Genomic DNA, 19058 nt, shown 5'->3' on the forward strand with positions numbered 1-19058 from the left:
TTCAGAGAACAGCGCTCATTTGAAACAGTCTTCATTTGAAGAGTCTTCGAAGGATGTTCAGTGTGGGGGAAGATGTAACTGTGAGCAAATCACCAAAGAGCATATCAGACCCTTTGATAGACCTTATCACAGTGAAACCATGGAGGAACAGAGTGTGAGACAAGAGCAAGCAGTGTCTGCTTGCGTCCAAGGGTAGACAGGAGATTCCACTGATATGTATTGTTGATCCTGTTAATCTTAAGGAACCTTTCATCCTTTATCACTGTTGTTTGGGAGAAGCTGGGACCAATTAACTGATTAGAGGAACTGTTAGAGGAACAGGAATGTCTTGCTTGTAAGTGAATGATATGTAAGATGTATGTTGAACACAATAAAGACAGACTATTCTGATGCTACAAGAAACTAAGAGAGCTCTCGAACTTGACTGAGCACCGACAGTTCTGGTCTTTAATAATATAATTCATAAATTAACTTTAAAAATATCTACATCAGATGTCACTGACCACCAGAATGACTGGTAAATCATCCTGTAAATGCAGAGTAATGAAGCTGCACAAAGGAGGCAAATAACGTTTCTAAGAAGTATTATATGAACAGCAGGAAGAATTCTAGGATCTTTTTGTTGCTGCTTAGATTTTTATTAGCTTTTCTCTTTTTTTCTTGATGACTTCAAGAATGAAAATAGGAACATTCCATAATGCTTCCATTCTTTCCTGTGAGCCTTCAGGGTGTCTTTTTGTACACATGACCTCAGTTAGTTGCAATAAAGATATTTAGAAATCTACTTCCCCATTCAGGCTTGAAAATCAAGGGCCTTGTGGGGAAAGAAAATCTGATTCATTTGTTTATTAAAAGATGATCAAGGTCAGAGTGTGTTATTGTTTAAAACTGAGAATCCATGGGACTTGGTGTTAAACCTGAGTAAACTGGGAATTGTACCGTTCCAATTTAATATATTCATTACTTTTTTTTAATCATTATGGTCATTATTTTTAGATGAATGACAGAAATTTATTAGCCTAAAATAATGCAGTCCTAATTTACGTTAATTAATGTATGATGATTTCTGTACTAAAATAAGGTGTTTATAAGCATGCTCACAATGGGAGCAGGAGAAGCCAAGTGCAGTGGTTACTGCTGTTTTACTTGCCAAGTTAGTATTTAGCCATTGTCAGAAGACATTTTTCTTGTAGTTAATTTCACTGTCTCTAGATAAGATTTAATGTGACTGAACTTTAGAGGGTTTTGGATGCAGATCTATGAATTCTGTGACTCATTTATCATATTAAAGAAACATGTCAGGTTTTGACGCTTTTAATACTACTCACCAAGAAGATTTAAACTACTGATTTCCAGTTCTTTTTGGTTTAGACTTCTTGCATATCTATTTTGTATTAATAAACTAACATGGAACTTGTGTTCCTTCAAGTCTTTGTAACCTAGAAGTGATGAAGGACAGGTATTTTATCCGATATTTCTGGTCACTTTTCAGAATTTCTGATAAATGTAATGTTGATCTTGAAACTTTCAACACAGTATGTATGAACCACTTGCTTTTTCATCATTAGGAAACAATATGTCTATCTGTATTTCTGCAGGACATGAATTCTTGGTTTTGAAGACTTGTGCTGAAATTTTGGGGTATGACCTGTAGCGTTAAAGAATTGTCTAGCAATGAAGACAGATCCTTCAAAGAAAGTAGCTTTGCTTTCAGTGAATGGATCCACATTTCCCCATAAACATATCCAAATTTCCTGGAGACATTTTACACCTGCATACTTCTCTTGCTCTGCTTTTGTTAGTCATCACTGATTTCAGGTTGGATATCAGGAAAAAGTTCTTCACCAGATGGTGTTCGGGTGCTGAAATATGTTCCCCAGGGAAGTGATCACGATGCCAAAATGGTGGAGTTCAAGGAGTTCAAGGAGCGCTCTGTCACGTGGTCTGATTTTTGAGTGGACCTGTGTGGAGCCGGGAATTGGAGACAGTGATCTTTATGGGTCCCTTCCAACCCAGGTTAATCTACAGTTCTGTGATCTACGGTGAAAATAATTCTCTTTTCACTTGATTTTTCTTTTTTTCCTATTTGTATTTCACTGCCCCCTCTTCAGCTGGTTAATTTAACACTGTGACAATGTTTTCACTGCAGTAGGTGAGCTGCACCCAACAAGCTGTTTGATAATGTCACAGAAAATAGCACCTGTGAGGATCTTACAAGTACTGGAAAGTTGCAGCTGTGCCAAGAAATCTTAGAAGCTGCATTAAAAGAGTAAGAGGGAAGGAGAAAGAACTGGTTCAGTATTAAGCTTATATCTTTGGAAATATCTTATCCCCTATGGAGGCCACTTCTGAATGCGTCTTTCCTGTGAGAACCCCTCTTGCTAGGTGTGTAGCTCAACTACCTGAGACATGGAGTTCATTTCAGTGCATGGAAAAGCCTTTAGTTCAGGAAGTTTTGTCATAGAGCCTGCATATCTCTGTGAGAGGACTGGTGCTTTCTCTGTTTCTGCCCAGAATGGTCACAACTTAAACCAAAGTTACATTTCTATGGCAAATTAAATTTGCCTAAAATGATCTGCAATGCTTTCTTATTCTAGATTAACATTAATCCAATTGTAATTGAGTGTTATATATTCCTCCTCTAAATATATCACTGTCAATGGTTACATTTAAATTAGTATAAAGCATCTCTCCTAATGCTATATTTGTTGTTTAGACAAATACTGACTGTTAATGAGGCTTGGGCACTTAATTAGCTATCTGCTTCTAGATGATTTGTTCATTTAAAGTTTTACAGTTCTTCATAGACTGAGTAATTTGTTCATTTCAAGAAAAAAGTACCAAAATTTGTTGACATCTAAGCTACACTGGCAGCTAAAAAGCAATAAATTTTGTTTCCATTGCTGCAGCAAAGAAAGAACTGGAGACCCATGTAGAATGTGAACAGAAGGTAAAGAAATAGTTGCTGAATTCTGCCCCTTGTATTTAATATTCCAGTAAAGCTTTTAATCTCAGTTCAGTTTAATGAAGTTGTTATTTTTGTGTCTGGAAGCAACACTGACACACTTCGTGTTGTGTAGCTAGTTCTGAGAGCACGAGTCTGCCAGAATAGCCACTTGTGTATTGCCATATGGAGATAATATTGCAGTTCCTTATGAAAGGAACATTTAGGCTAATTATCTCATAACTGTAACTCGTGTTCTGCAAAACCTGTAGGTCCTGCTCTGCTGATGATCTTTGCCTTGTGCTATGTTAAGCATTTGTTATGAGTATATGATAAGATGGGAAGAAGAATCCATCAAGAGGTTGCATCTTATCTTAAGAATCACAGATAAAAATTAGCTATGCCTGTCTTCAGTCAAAAGCAAAATATATAATGAAGACAGGGCTCAAAACACAAATCAGAATGCATTTCAGTTTCATCTAAAGCCAAGGATTAGTTTGAGTCTTCTGTTCAGTTATTAAGAAGATATAGAAGTCTTTTATCCAAAGCTCTGTTACAATAAAATGAACCAACTCATTAAGATCTCAAACAGACCTTATCCAAAGGTCGGTATGAATATTTACATTGATTTCAGTGGACTTTTTTGGAGCCAGCCAAGAAACATTTATCTAACAGTCCTATGATTCCTCCTAATCTGAAATAGCCTTCTTTTTTCCTGCCAGCTTAACTGATCATTATCAGTAAAATATTAGACATTACGCACAACAAAGCCAAACAGAGCTCAACTGCATTAATTTCTAAGCAACAATTTTTTTTTATTATTCTGCTAATTTTCATGAAATTGTTTTCACTTTAAGAAATTTTCATTTACAATGTGTATTTTATACGCTGCATTAGAAGCTGTTGTCTTGTATAGAAAGAAATTGTGTTCAGCTACTTCTCTCTTTGTCCTTACCTAAGTAGGAAATGAAAACTAAGAAGGGCAGCAATAGACTCCACTGATAATCAAGTTTGGATACGTAATCGTATGCATCCCTGTTCCTCCATAAACCAAATTCTGTCAAATTCTTCAGTAGTAAACTGAAATTCTGAAAAGAGATGTAGAATCATAGGATCAGAAGATTGGAAAGGGCCTACAAGATCATCTAGTCCAACTGTCCTCTTATTACCATTGCTAATAAACCGTATCTCGTAGCTCCTCATCCAGACACATCTTGAACGCTGCCAGGGACAGCAACTCCACCACCATCCTGGGCAGCCATTCCAGTGCCTGACCACTCTCTGAGAGGACAAGGTTCCTTCTGTCTAATCTAAAACTCTTCTGGTACAACTTGCAGCTGTTTCCTCAGGTCCTGTTTGTTGCTTGGGAGAAGAGGCCAAGCCCCTCCTCATCACAGCCTCCCTTCAGGAAGCTGTAGAGTGCAATGAGGTCTCCCCTGAGCCTCCTCTCCTCCAGGCTAAACAATCCCAACTCCCTCAGCCACTCCTCATAAGACTTGTGCTCCAGATCCCTCACAAGTTTTTTTCCCCTTCTCTGGATGCGTTCCAGGGCCTTGATGTCATTCTTGTAGTGAGGAGCTCAAAAATGAACATAATACTCAAAATTCAGCCTCAACAATGCTGAGTACAGGGGGATGCTCCTACTGATCATACTATTTCTTGCACAGGCCAGGATGCCATTGGCCCTCTTGGCCACCTGGGCACACTGTTGGCTCATGTTCAGCCAAGCATCGACCAGCACCCCCAGGTCCCTTTCCTCTTCACAGTCATATAGAATCATAGAATCACAAGGTTGGAAAGGAAATAAAATATCAGAGTCCTCCACTCAGTTTTTTCTGCTTTACTGAAAGATTTCGTTCTGTTTCCCATGCTAAGCTCTTGGAGTTGGCATGGAAATGCCAATGGTGTTTCCGAGGGGCTTATGTCTCCACCTGGTGGTTGTGCTTTGTTATTACATGACGTTACTCTGACACATTTTAAAATCCATCTTTCAGTAGGCTTCAGCAATTTTTACATGTGCTTTATAGGAGAGGATTATAACTGAGCACTTTGAGTAGAGTTAAATAGATTAATCCAAGTAATCTGGCAGGAATATTTTAAAAACTTTGAGACTGTATTTTAAAGACAACAAGTATTGAATTGTGATTTGCTGTGGAAGATGAAGAGAATAACATCAGTTTTCCTCCTTATTGTATTCACAGGGAGATGCAAATTAAGAGCTGTAGCAAGTAAGTTTTCCCAGGACAATCTGAGAGAGCTGAAGAAGTTAGTGTTCATCACTCTCAGATATTTAGCTACCACCTGCAGCCTGAGCTGACAGAAGGGACCAGATCCAGGGCTTTATTCCTTTACCTTCAATGTGGTTGTAGTACACATCATTTATTTCAGAACGCAGTCCCCCTTTCCAACTACTAGTGCTCTGCTTTGGAAGCAAAGGGAGTAGCTCTACACAGAGCCAGCAGACTGCAATTCCTCCATTTTTATTAAGTTAAGCTTGTGGTCCTGTTATTCCCTCTTCACACTCAAGATGCACATTTTCAAGTTAGACCAGGAAGAAAACAGCACTTCCTACTTCCGTGGGAACCGTTTCATAACTGTCTCATGCACAATGAGGATTTGATTTTCCTAAATGGGCCACTGAAATTTCCTCTCAGGAAGGCAAATCTTATGTTTAACCACAAAAAGAGGCATTTCCAGTGCTCTTTCACATCAGCACAGCATCAGTTTTAAGTAGGTAAATGTAACTTGCCATGTTTTCTAATGTGATGGGATCTGCACCATTTTTCTGTTAGACTGCAATGTTTTCTGGGCTGAGAACAATTGTGTCAGGTGGAGGTCACTTATACTAGTGAGAAATGCTTGAATTTAGCAGTATATGGCTGAAGGGGCATTAATCTTAATTGCCTCTTGACAGAAGGTGGTACCAATTCTTGGCACTTACATTCTTTCATGAAAGTGGGGACCAAGCTTGGGACCATTTTGGTTCTCCTTTTGTCTCTATACTCTAACAGAGTGAAATGGCCACTGGGGCTCTTTAAAAATTTCACTGTGTTTCTGAGATGCTGAAATAATCTCTGCACATACTTCTAAACTGACACGCAGCTACTCGGCTCTGTCTTCATGTACGGCCACAACACAATCATGTTATGCCATCTTATGGCTAGATAAGACCAGATCAGTGCTTGTATGCATTGCTCTAATTCTGGCTTTAGAGATTAATAATTACGCTTGCATTACAACTCATCTCAGTGAAGTAATTACGTGTAATTGCATAATTACCCGTTACAGTTGTTTGACTTACTGGTGTTTGTACTAATTAAATTAATGTTATGCAAAACTATAAATTAATTTAAAATAATAAAAGCACTGAGCACTGCCTCTTGAGGGTGTGTATATGCAGACAGTGGTACCATGTTTGAACATAAATGTTGGTCCTATAACTTTTACTGACCACATCACACAGTTTTCTCTTATCAGGTGAAAGGATACAGTGTTGAATAATAAACTATGTAATAATCCTAAACAAGACAAGATCTAGGAGTCTTGAACTAAAATAAACTCTCTTGCTCAAGAACACTTTCTATAGTCTGGTTAATCAGAGGTCCAATTTCTCTAAGGCAAATAATCTTGCATTTATTTATTAAAAATATTTTTCAGTGGTAGCTGAAACTAAACTTAAGTTTATCTTACTCCTTGCTGACAAGTTTTATGTTCCCCTAGATCAAAATTCAGTGCTTGAGTTTTGTGCCCAGTCTACAATTCTGATATGCAAATAACTTCACCAGATCAACTTTTTTTGCTTATACAGTGATATCCCAAATCTGACTGACAGGAATAAAATTTGAAATGGGAATTCAAATAAAGAAAACGAAAGGATTAGCATAATGAATAGCAAACAGAATGCTGTCTTTAAATCTGGTTTTGGAAACGTTCATAATCCTACACTTTCTTTCCTGAAGAGAAAGTACTGCTTAGTTTGGACTTAGAAAAGCACAATTTGTGCTCTTAACTTCTCCATTTGAAATTTGTCCAATGTAACTCTTCAAAGAATAAATGTCAAAAATCACTCTTCTTGCCTGCATTCTGTTTTCTCCCTCAGTATCTGTGTGCTACTTAATTTTATTACTATAATAAGGCTTTGGTTCCTGTGGTGCGTTTTACCTGTAGGGATAAGCAGAGGAGGAGATAACTGTATGCTCTGAAAATCTGTAGTGAACTGCTCTGGCAGTCTAAATCTTCAAGGAGGAGAAAGCTCTTCTGAGTTCTTACATACATCTGGAGTTGAGTCTGGTTGACTTTATGGCTTCATAGAGCCATAGAGTGTCTGTGGAGAAGACAGTTTGCTTGAGAAACCTGTGCAAAAGAAGAAAAAGCACTTGATTTCCTCAGGGGAAAAACTATGAGCTGTAGCAATACTGTCTGCTCTTTACAAGCAACAGTTCAGATAGAGTTCACCTGAAAAGGAAAAAAATACATAGAAACTCCTGAAGCTGAATTTAGTACACAGTTGCTTTTGCAAACTGGGAGATGTCTGAAAAAGATGCCAGCCAGAAAACAGTGGGAGATGCTGTTATTTTTTTTTTCTAAGTCTCAGTTTGTTTTGATTTTTGCTCCCCCCCCCCACCAAATATATCCTACAGCTTCCTTGTACAAAATTAAATGATGATAATCTAACAGTCTAGAAAGCTGTTAATATATGATGAACTCGCACCATTTTTCTCACAAGAATTTTATGTTCTCCAAATAGTTTCACAGTCTTTCGGAAGGATGATTGGAGTTCTCCTGATAAACTGAGGTACTCTGGATGACCAGGTGGTTTTAGTGCTCCCTTTGGTGGCAGAAAGCCAGAATTCTAACAGTGCTTCCATTTGCGGTTGGAAGCTGAGGAACTGTAAGACATGTACCAATACCTTTTGGCAGCTAACTGGAAAATGCACTATTGATGAGACTTTTTATTTAGCTAGATGCTGATAGTGAAGGTACTGGTTTTTTTGTCAGTTGTTTTGAAAAATGAAAGGAAATATTATAGATACAATTTAAAGCTGTTGTGATAGCAAAAAGTCAGCACTGCTGACCTCTGAAATAGAGACAGTGGGTAAAGGAGAATAGCAAAACCATTTTACCTTATGCAGCACTAAAAACCAGAGCAACAGTGGTTCCTCTGGCTTCTATGAGAAAGTCATTCAATGAATTTGAATGAGTCTGGCATTTTTTTTAATCTCTTTAACAAGGCACTTACCACTATGATACCTCAAATACTACAGTTTATCTTTTTTTCCAAATTTCTCAATTCAGAAGATATAAGTGTGAGGCCTTTCAATGGAAGGCTAGTAAAATGGTGTATCAGTGACTGTGAACTTAAAGAAAATTGTGGGATCCTTTTCTGATGATGTTGCAATTTTTTTCTTTTGGCTTTTGGAAACAAGCTAGCATTTGTTAGAAATTCAGATTCTCCAGGTTGTTAATATTTTTTCTGAATAAAATACAGGAACATACAAATACAGATCCTGAATTGCTGTCCAGTTTCTCTGTACTGAAGTATTGCTGCCATAACAGACTGAATTCAGCCTGGTTTATGGTGCACATGGTACCCTTACAATATTTGAACCCCTCTTATCCTGACATTTGAAATGGAGAAAGCACAATTAGCCTTGCCTGCATCGTGGTCTGTTGGGGCTTATTAGAAGGGTTATTTGTTGGAATCCTGAGAGATCCAAACTCACCGGAAGTACATTACTGATTCTCTATAGTACAAATCCACTCTGCACTGCACAGTTTTTTCCCATAACTGAAGGCTGGATCTGTAAGTAGACTTTCAAAGACTACCCTTAAAAGCCCCTCAGGAGCATGATTTTGGCTGCTTCTATGCTGGAAAGTCCTTTCTGACCAGTGCTTAAATGACCTGCATATACTGTGCAGATGGCCTCTGCATATTGATGATGAACAGACAGCTTGGAGTGTTCACAAATGGAACAACCCTTTTCTTCTCATCCATAACAGAGCAAAGGCTGATTTAAACCTAGATATTGCTTGAGGATTGAGGGAACCACATACAAAGGATGAGAGAGTTTTTCTGGTCAAAGGGCTTCTTTTGCTGCAAAGCTTCTCTCACTTCAGGGTTTAAGCGCCATGAAAGAGCATCACTTGCTGGTGAGGAAGTGAGCAAGACCAGGGAAGAGAGTCTGTAAAGCTTTAAAAAGTAACAGGCGACAAACAGTTTCTGTCATTTTGAATTCTGAGCAGGTGTAGCTGCATCCATGTCATCTTATTGATGTGGAAGGAAGTACATGTTAGCATTTACTGAATGAGTAATATTTTATGATATTGTAAGCAACATGGAAGTTAAGACTCACATCCTGAGAGAGGAATTCAGCTACTTTCCACAACAGGGAAAAGGTTTATTCAATTTACAAAATTTGTTCTGAAACTTCATCCTGAAGGCTTTTGACCACCTAAATGTTCACGAGGCACTTGGTCTTTTCAGTGAATTAGTACATGAAATGTTTAGAGATTTTGTTTGATATGAAACCTTTTAGGTTGCTGTTAGTGACTGGTGTAGGCAGCAGACCTCTACTGTGCAGTGTACTGTTCCTGCTTCAAGTTCTACTTGCAACACACCCTTGAGATGGCAAGGAATACCTAGATGATGCTCCTATGGGGAGAAGGCACTAGTCTCAACTGAGATAAATGTTCTTTGTTCTTGTTTTGTTCTGTTCTGTTTTTTTGTATAAGAGGAACAAAGGCAGATAAATCTTCTAACTAGGCCAATAATAGTCAGCTCATATATATGGCCTAGGGAGTATATTTCTTCTCCTTTCATGAAACACTCTCAGTCTGTTTTAATTCTAATCTAGATTTTTACTCATTTTCCAGTATCTTCAAATGCTGGGACTTTTTACCAGAGCTGATAGCTAAGGAAGAATAAATTGATGGCTATTTGGCAACAGTGTTCACATGATCTTCCCATGGTGTTTTTTCTTGTCTCTTTCACAATGAGAAATAATGGAAGACCAGCGTGCTGTAAAAAGCTGAAAGACAAAGGATAGGGTTGAGCCCTTCTTTACAGTGCATTTTTGCTTGTGCCACAGGTGGTAGTGCAGTAGAGTATGCCAATGGAGAGCCAGAGGAATGATCAACTCCAAGATACTGCTGTAGTCCTATCAGTTGTGGAGTACCACGTGCCCAAAAAAGTCACTTTTCAACTACAAATTGTGATGCTTGCTGTATAAGAAGAGAGGAAATTGAAGAATATAGTTGTCTTACAGCCTGAAGCAAAGCAGAACAGCTATAAATCTAATGCAAACTTATCCATAAGTAGAGATTACAGTATTAGGGACTTGTTTGTTTGTTTTAATTTGAGCTTAACAGAAATTTTGCAGATTGTATAGCAAATATGGTCAAATCAATGCAAAAACTATAGCCCAACTATTTACACTGATTTTAATAGCAGTTGTAATAGTTCATGATGGAGTATCAAAACATTCTACACAGTTGGGTCACAGTTACATCTGCATTTTGCAGACTATTGGTCAAAAGTCAGCACATTTCAAGTTCTAGTTTTTCACTTCTGTGCCACTGTGTTTAACAGTATAAAGTATAATTCAATAATTAACATTATATTCTCAATTTACGGACAGGTATTGGCAATTCATTTTCATATACGATGGGAATTTCCTTCTTGTCATTAAATTTTATGATACTTTTAATATTTTTTTATTTTTATATATTTTTATATTGTTCCTTAAATGATGTGGGATGTACTTTTATCAAGACTATGATTAGTCAAATTTAGTTGCACAGTCTGAGAATTAATCTGTTCTAAGGATTTATAACTGCGTGTTTGACCAACACAGAAATCTTCTTCCTGGAGTAAGTGATAACCACTGACTTCTTAAAATCACCTCCTACTTCCTTCTTTGAGTACTAGATCTAGCTCAAGGTGTTTCATTATGCTGATAATTTTTAAGCATGAGAATCATTCTATTAAACTCATTATCTAAATTAGCATGTGCTCAAGTGTTTATATGAATGGCATTTTAATTAGGAAAATGGCACGTACAAGAGCTGGGTGACAGATGCACTTTTCCTTGCTGCTGTCTCCTTGTTTCTTCCTCATCTTGACAGGACAGCACATTGAATTGGCCTATGGATCTTAAAAATAATTTGATGTTGCCTGAGTATAGTAAGTGATAACACTCATGTAGTATGCTTGTTCTCCTGGTTTGCACTGTATTTATCAGACAGTGATAGAACATCCAGATGAGAACCTCCCAGTCTGGTGCCATCAACAGATTTGTTAAGGAGACACTCAAGTCACTGATAAAAATGTTGAAGGGAACTGCCCCTAGAACAGAGCTACTTCTCCTTTTTCAGATGTGAAACTCCACTTATTTCTTGCAAATTAAAAACCATCAGGTGTTCCAGAGTAAATTCTTACACCCACCCCCCCTCTACCTTTAACAACCTGAGTAAGTATATGCAGGACAGCTTTCTAGTCTCCCTGCAAGCATGTACTTATCCCAACAGATAACATAATGACTTCAAAATGCCAGAATCTCTCCTGTTCTACATTCAGTTCTGATTAAATGGAAAATCTACCCTGCTCGAGTATTGAAATTTTATTCCAGTATCAGAACTTTGAAATCAAAATTAGTCAATCTCAATTTTAGTCCTCTACATGGAAGGAACCACTTAAAGCATTTTCTCTTTTTTATATGCAATGTTAGTAGTGTGAATCATAATCACATAATGTGAATCAGTGTCAGTAGTGTGAATCGCCTTTTTCCACACGTTCTCTGAATGTGTGCTTTTCACAATAACCTGCGCCAGTTATGGAATTTCTGCAGATACAATTTTATGCGGGACTTTGTGACAAAGTTTTAATGTATTAACGAACAGACTTTTCCTCATGAAAACGTCTTCAAGCTTCAGATGTCATGTGCACTTATTGGCAAGCATCCCTTTTGTTATGCCCACCAACTGTAACAGGCTTATTTGTGGATTAGCTGTGTCTCAGCTGTAAAATTAATTCAGGAGCACAGCCTGCTGTTCCAAATGAAATTGCAACAGAAGGAAATGTTGTTTTCCCCGAGTTTGTCTTTTAGAGATGTGTATAATTGGCTAATGCCATTTAGTCTTTTTGTTTTTTGGAGACAATTAATCAATACTTTGTCATGTGTAACTTTTATTTTCTATTTTCAGTACGTTGCGGCGTACAAACGGCAAATTCAGATTATCATGTCCTCTAGTGCTCAAGGAACCAGGCAGCCTTAATTAACTGATCTTATTGTGGTAGCAGTGTTAGCAATTAATTTTGAGCTACAGACCCATGAACCAAAGCCTCTAGTTTTCAGCTTTCTGGATTTTTAAAAATTCAAATTGGTGTTTGCAGAATAAATGTATTTTTTCAGTCTTCTTCCACTCAGTTGAAGAGAAGACAAATGGCTCAAAGTCTAAAGCACTGCAGTGTCTAAACCACTACATTTGCACTCAGGTCCATGCTCCATACTTCATTCTGTTGTCACTCTTTCTGCTTCACTGTAAGGAGACACGACAAGATGTGGAGAGACAGCTGAGAGTACATTTAGGGTTATGAATTTTTGGACATGCCGTCTGCTCCAGTTTTTTAGGTAGTGCTCTTAGGTGGGAAATTATAGACCTTTCCTAAAGATAGTAAGAAACCAGACACCTGTATCAGCCTGTGACAGCACCCTGAGCTGATCCCAGTGCAAAATCCACAAAATGAGCTGAAAGAATTTTCAGCTGATCTAGAATCATAGAATAACTCAGGTTGGAAGAGTCTCACGAGGATCTCTGAGTTCAACTCTGAGCTCCATGCAGAACCACCCCCATCCATACCCAATGTCTGAGAGCATTGTCCAACCTTTCCTTAACACCAGAACTTGTGGCCTTGCCCATTGCCCTGGGCAGCCCATGCCTACCACCCTCTGGTGCAGACCCTTTCCCTAAGCCCCAGCTGCCCCTCCCCTCACACAGCTCCATGCTGTTCCTTTAGGTCCGGTTGCTGTCACAGAGAGCGAAGCTCAGCACTGCCCTTTCGATCCCTGTGAGGAGCTGCAGCCGCCATCAGGCCTCCCCTCAAATGAACAATTTCGGGCTCTGTGGACACTAGCAGTGTTTTAAGCCTATGTCCTGTCTGATAGCCAATACAGTGAGTTACATAGAGGTTTGCCTTCAGCAGGGTGGTATCGGGCTACCCAGTTTTGCCTTGTAGGGTGGGGACAAACAGCAATTATTCCCTCTAGCTGCAGTAGAAGAAACCTGAAACTCTGAGATAAATTAGGGCTGAGGTTTTTTTGTTGTCAGAGCCAATTCAGTGCTGGAGTAGTAGCAGCTGCAGGTATCTTTACACGGCTAAAATTTACCTGAGAGTAAACTGTTCCTTTTCCTTCTGTCAGTGGTTAAACACATAATTTGTAGGAAAGCTGAAGACACGTTTTGCAAAGGAATAACTGCACTATAAAGGTTCATACTCTTTATTATGATAGAGATTATTTTACACACACAGAATCAAATGTATATTTCTTGGTTTTAGAGGTTCTTTCCCAGCCATCAAGTAAGTTTTCTTTTGCTCTGATAATAAATGATGTTTTGTTGTGGTGGTGTTTTCTATTTTTGTTTGCTTTGTTCTTTTTTTTTTTTTTTTTTTTTTTTTCTGAGATTCTTCCTCCATTTGTCATGTAGGCTGTACTATGACAAGATCTGGAGTATCACAGTCCTAGAGTGAACTTCACCCTCTAACCACTGCCCTGCTGTGCTGTCACAAGGCTCTTCCCAACATACTATCTGCTTGCCTTAAATCAAAGAGTCACCATCTCTGGATAAAGCTACACACTGGTCCAGCCAAACCAGCCTGACCTCTTTGTATTGCATAACCGTGAACAGTAACCTAGCTAAGTTGAGAAAGATCTGTGTTGGTTGTACTTTCTACTGTATGAAAAGGAAAAGCTACTCTGTACTTTTTCACAAAGTTGCTACAAATATTCACCTGAAAATGAACAGGTGTATTTTTAGATGTCTTCTAGAAACAGCTCAAGTAAAACATAGGACTTCAGAAGGAAAATGCAGAAGAGGGTGTATGGACAGCTTCTATCTAATGTATGTTTAGGAGCATATCCATCAAGTGGAAATGAGGAGGTGGAGCATAATTAAAGAGAGACTTAGGAAACTCAGAACTTCTCATTTAAGGGATAAGTTGAGGCAGAATGAGAAGTAGAGGAGGGATGAGGTAAGGGATTTCCAGAAGGGAGCAAAGGAGTTGCACAAGCTACGATGTTGAGTTTCTAATAAATGCAAAACAAACAAACAAACCCCCCAAACTACAAAGCAACCCAAAAAAACAACTAGTGCATTGCTATTCAGGTGGTAATTTAATGAAAGTCAGAATTTTAATGAAAAAATCTTCATGCTCAAGCCAAAGTATGAATTTACTGCTGTGAGTCAACAAAATGAATACATACTCTGAGTGTAGCTCACTGCTATACAAGTGAACACCAGCCCGTTGGGCTGCAGCTATTGCATAATGATCACGGGCAACAGGGCTCAAGGTAATTTAAGAGCAGGACAGGATACTCCTAGGTGAGTTATTAGAACCCGCCTTCTATTCATCTGTTCACTAATGAGGAATAATGCTATTTCTGGCAATTATGCACGTAGCCCAAGAGGATGACTGGGTACTATGTACACAGGAAGAATACTGGATGTCCTAAGGCTTTCACATACATACACAGATTCACACTTAATGAAAAAAACAACCACTTAAAATTGATGTACTTTAAAGCTGATATATACTTTAATGAAATCTCCTTCAAGCTATGTCCCAAACCTTTAAACGAGATTATCCTTTTCTTTATCTAATACTGACAATGTGGGAAATCCTTGCTTATGTACAAGGTTAGAAATTCTGTTCTCAAGATGAAGTTTCTGGTGACATGGCTACATCTGCCAGAAGTAGGGAGAGAAATAAGTTCTTTCTACATCTCTCAGACTAGGTGGTGTTGGCCTAAAGCATAGACTTACAGCAGCTGCCTGGGAAAATAATGCCATTACCTTCTGTGCTTATAGCAAGGCTGAGCTGCTTGTAGACCTTGGGGATACAGAAGAACTAAATGTGTAAGAATGTAAGAATGTTCTTTTTCTTTTTTGTGCAAATACTGAATTTCTTGAACACAACTGTATTACTACAAATACTCCAGAAGCATCTCTGTAGCAAGGATGTAAAAGTGGCTCAGGGCAGAGAAACCTGGACCCATAGAAGGATCCCGCACATGGAACATGAATTCATTTAATGATTAGTTAGCTTTAATTATGTGGAGGTTCAAAGAGAAAAATATTTTGGATGCTCCTACAGTTGCTAGCTAGAGTCCTGAATTATATTGATAGTTTCTCTTCCCCAAAGGATGAGGTTCTTTTTCTGCCCCTCGGCCACGGTTACTGCATGAAATGATGATCATCTTTTTAAGTAGCTCTACACTTATGCATTTTGTCTGTTCAGCATGTGATATTTCTGCAATATTTTCTCTAAATTGCTGTGACTGAGGTGTCCAGAGTGCAATCATTTTACTGCCAACATTAAATTGACAGAGGTTGGCAGATAAAAGCATTACATGTTGAAACAACTCAACTGTCTGTCATTGGAGAATTATGCAATTCATCTCTTTGATTCCTGTTTAGTTTCTGATAACTGCTCTTGAGAGGATAGTTTAATCTCAGAGATTAAAACATTTCACTGTATCTGAAGGATGCATTCTTTCTTCTTTATGGTTTTCACATTTAAACTTTGTGTTTCTTAATCCTTTTTGCATACAATGTGAGAAGTATACTCAACAGAACATCGTTCCTGTAACTCTGAGACCCTCATCCAGCTGCAAATCTGAAATATTTTAGTGGTTCAACCAAGAGTATTGCACACCAAATGGGATGTGGATTATTACCAGCCACTGTTTTTTGGCATACAGAGCAAAGGTCATAATGAGGCTTTTAAGATCATTCCTTGTTCCCTTTGCATGATAGACTGTTTCAGTTTGTATGGAGATGTTTCCTACCAGAAAGACCAGGCCCCTCATCAGGAAGGCAGAGTTCAGTTCACTTTTGATGTATAAAACAAGCTGTTTTTTATGATTAAACTGCATTTTACAATTTTTTTAAAAAAAAATATAAATACTTTTTCAAGAAGTCTTTTTATTTATTTCTTCTTTTTTAATTTTTCTTTTTCTCTTCTTTTCATGTGTTGTTCCCTTTTTTGTTCAGTATCAGACAGAACCTTGACTACCCTCATCTACTCTTCACCTTCCCCTGCTATTTCCCATGTCTCTACTGAAATGCTTCTGAGAATCTTGCTTAGTTTACTTCAGTCAAAATCAGCTGGGTTATTACAGATTATTTGCATTGGTTAGCTGAATGTATCTAAGTAATTTTAATCACCATGAAATGGGGATTTACACTTTTCCTTCCACTGAATGGGGGATTTGGGAACAATTTCCAGTAAGGAGTCAGTAACAGATTAGGGCAGGAATTTCTTCAGCAAATACTCCAGCTACTGTTCTGCAAGAAGAGTGTCTATCTAGTCACATGAAGAAGCTTAAGGTAAGGTTTCAACAAGAGGGAAATCCGAGGAATTAAATAACTGCAGTATTGAATAGATGTTACTGGAGAATAGCCATCTTGCTCCATGGGGACTTCAAAGGGAAATGAATGAAGAATGAAAGAATGGGAAAGAGGAAACAGAAAAAAAAGTGTAAACACAATAATAGTAGACCAGCTATTCTCGTACCTGTCTTGGATTTGGCTATGAGCTGAACTTCTAATGTCTGGAACGTGTTTTAAACCATAATACCAGCATTAAAATATCAGCAAGCACAGGAAGAACTCTGGAGATCAAAACCCAAAAGGAGACAGCAAGGAGAGAATTCTCTTCCAGTACATTAAAAGCAGACATCCTCTGGAATTCTCTGCCACTATGTCCCTGTCAGTGCCTGGTCCCCCTCTGTCTGCGGAATGCAGCACCATGTAATGGGATTTACCTCCTCTGACAGCAGAATTTGAAAAGAGAATGAACTACATACTACTCAGGGAGGTGGTTGAATCGCCATCCCTGGTTGTGTTTAAGAGCCGTTTGGATGTGGTGCTCAGTGATATGATTTAGCAGAGGGTTTTTAGAGTTAGGGTACTATGGTTAGGCTGCAGTTGGACTTGATGATCTTCAAGGTCTTTTCCAATGTGGGTAATTCAATGATTCTATGATTCTATGATACTTACTACAAAAAAGACTCTGCATGAGGATTGTTTCTTGTGACTACTTAAAAATATTATCATGGTTAACTAAGTTGTATAATGTTGCTCTTACGATTTTCTGTGATGGCTGATGATGTAACAAAATAATAGTGAAAAATGCATTTTCAGTATGAATTTCCATACTATATTCAAACAGGTTAAAATTCATAAACTCTTTGAGATTACAAATAATTTTGTGAGCTCTCAGTGGCTGAAAACCTAATGAGTCTCAGCAGACAACTCAATTTAATGTATGAGTTGCTTTTCCTCTTAATCATTCAGCTCCAACAATTTTATCATAGATATTTTTTTCTTCTTTTAGAACATTGGAACAGTGAATTAGCTGCAGCTGCATTGAATAGAGATGGCATTAGAGTAGCTGTTTATGTTTAAATAGAAACTCGAAGTACAGGTGAGTAGCATTTATGATAGAAAGCTGCCTGATTTCAAAGAAGATATTTGGTGGGTTAGAATGACATCTAGTGACTAGTTCAGGTTCTAGTGCTGATATAAAAATAGGGAAGAAAAGAAAACAAAAACCAAAGCCAAACCCACAAAACTAAACTCTGCTTTCCTGTGATTCATGTGATTCTTTCTTTGCTGCCTCCTTATGAAAGACTTACTGTAAAGGAAGACATAAATACAAATAACAGCAAACCAAATCCAGAAATAATGAAACTGGAAGGAAAATCACTGAATTAAAGGCAAAAAAAAAGGCATGGGTATAAAGGGAAAAAGAAGTAAAATGTGTAATGTCACTGATACTCTGGGAATTCAAAATTAAGACCCCATCCCACTCTATTATACAGATTTATCATTCAGGAAATAACATCTCTCTTTTATATGTGTTCTACCCAGGGAAGTAAATGTTAAGAGACCCCTGAAGGAAGTTTATGAACAGAAGCTCATCCATGTTGTGAAAATATACTTTGATAGAGACACAAAACTCCAGCTATGAATGATAACCAGTGGTTCTCTCCTGTGTGATGCAATTGTTCCACTCATTCACGGGGCAGTGTGTAACAGGGGAAGAGTTCATACAGTATCTCATCCAAGTCTAATTTTAATAGGAAAATATTTGTATTTGGTTAATTCTAAGAATATGCAAAGATTTTTTTTCCACGTCTAATTCTGGATACACAGCTGCAAGTGGTTGAGATTGGGGATTTGAGAAACAAATGGAAGGGATGATAAAGAGGTAAGCCTCAGTTCTATGTCTGAAAGCAGGGAAAAAGATTTTGATTGAATATTCAAATTATTTTGAATACATATGAGTTTGAAAAAAGACTGAACAGAATTCCCAGTCTCTGGAAAATCTCTTGGTGCTTAGAAGGTAGCTGTGGCACCAGCACTGCATATCGTAACTTTCTAAGTGTGTAAAATGGCTTTTCTTCTTTGGATCTGCAGAGCATATTGATCATACATCATTAGTCTTGTCCTGTAATAAATGTCACCATCTCCTGTTATTCATTTAATGTGTGGGGATATCGATCACTGACAGTGGCACTGATACCAGCATTCTCACAGTCTGGGATCTGGGATGACTCAGTGAACAAAGACTACCACTGCTCTCTTGTCTTTTCAGTAATTTCAGGTTAAATTTATTCCCTTCGTGAAAACCAGCTTTAGCAAATGCTTAGAAAAACATTCAGGTTCTGCATCCAGCGACACTAAGGATAAATATGCTCAACATCATGCACTCACACACAGCATGACTGGAGATCCAATATGTATTTCAGATAAATGTTATGTATAGTCGGTGCACTCAAAATCTTTTTTCACCCTTATTCATTTCATGAATGACAGCAATGAACATTGAAGT

Source organism: Coturnix japonica, chromosome 2 (assembly GCF_054131305.1).
Source record: "Coturnix japonica strain WE chromosome 2, WE-NBRP24, whole genome shotgun sequence".
Classification (NCBI taxonomy): domain Eukaryota; kingdom Metazoa; phylum Chordata; class Aves; order Galliformes; family Phasianidae; genus Coturnix; species Coturnix japonica.